General features: G+C 62.0%; 1 pseudogene; it reads left to right on the top strand.

Annotated features, from left to right (window-relative positions):
• The first annotated feature begins 11 nt into the window (after positions 1-11).
• LOC103581726 lies at positions 12-1,029 on the top strand (annotated as a pseudogene).
• Positions 1,030-1,311: the final 282 nt, after the last annotated feature.

Genomic DNA, 1,311 nt, shown 5'->3' with positions numbered 1-1,311 from the left:
GGCCGGAGCAGGCGCCGCCGCCAGCGACCCCGGGGACGTGCTGGCCGCCAGCTGCCGTCCGCGCCGCCGTGATTCTCGCTGCCACCGCTCGGAGGTGGCCTAGGCGCCAGGCCCAGCGCGAGTCCAGGTTCGGAAGGGACTCCCGGGGCTGCCGCCGCCGGCGCCTGCGGCTGCCTGCCCAACCCGAGCACGTCGGAGGAGCGCCACGGGCAGTGCAAGGAGCTGCTTCCCATTCAGGTGGAGGGTGTCACACTCACAGTCGACAACGGGCTGAGGAACCATTTCCGGGTAAACCATACAGTCGCCCTCAGCACAATCGGGGAGTCCAGCTACTTTGGGGTCACGTACATGGGGACAAAGCAGCTGAGTCCCACAGAGGCATTCCCCGTGCTGGTGGGTGACATGGACAACAGTGGCAGCCTCAGTGCTCAGGTCCTTCACCAGGTGGGCCCCTGCCTCAGGTCCAAGATGGCCATTCAGACCCAGCAGTCGAAGTTTGTGAGCTGGCACGTGGATGGGGAGTACCCAGGTTCTGAATTCACAGCAGCTGTCACCGTGGGGAATCCAGATGTCCTGGTGGGTTCAGGAATCCTTGTGGCTCACTACCTCCTGAGCATCACGCCACGTCTGGCCCTGGGCAGGAAGCTGGTCTATCACCGGCGGCCCAGGGAGGAGGGTACCATCTTGTCTCTAGCTGGGAAATACACATTAAACAACTGGTTGGCAACTGTAACATTGGGCCAGGCAGGCATGCACGCAACATATTACCACAAAGCCAGTGACTAGCTGCAAGGAGGCGTGGAGTTTGAGGCCAGCACAAGGATGCAGGACACCAGTGTCTCTTTTGGGTATCAGCTGGACCTGCCTAAGGCCAACCTCCTCTTCAAAGCCTCTGTGGATAGCAACTGGATCATGGGTGCCACACTGGAGAAGAAGCTCCCACCCCTGCCCCTCACACTGGCTCTCGGGGCCTTCCTAAATCACTGCAAAAACAATTACCAGTGCGGCTTTGGCCTCACCATCGGCTGAGCCCCTCCTGCCCCCCCCATGCCCTTCCTCCTTCAGATCCCGCCTCCACCTCCATCCACCACCAGAGCCCCCCTCCCCTCCCTTCCCTTCCTCCTTGGGGCCAGGGGGGGCAGTGGAAAGGAGGGCACCACCACCCCAGCAGCTGAGGAGGGGATTCTGGAACTGGGGGGCACTTCAGGATGCTGAGCACCAGGGGCAGTGTGCCCAATGGTGGGCCTGGGGTCCCAGAAGGGATTCCAGAATCGAGGAGCACACAGGATTCTGAGTGCCAGGGGATAGAGG

This window comes from Galeopterus variegatus, unplaced genomic scaffold, assembly GCF_000696425.1.
Source record: "Galeopterus variegatus unplaced genomic scaffold, G_variegatus-3.0.2 Scaffold13778, whole genome shotgun sequence".
Lineage (NCBI taxonomy): Eukaryota > Metazoa > Chordata > Mammalia > Dermoptera > Cynocephalidae > Galeopterus > Galeopterus variegatus.
Note: the sequence above shows the minus strand (reverse complement) of the source record. Positions and strands in the feature narration are given on the sequence as shown.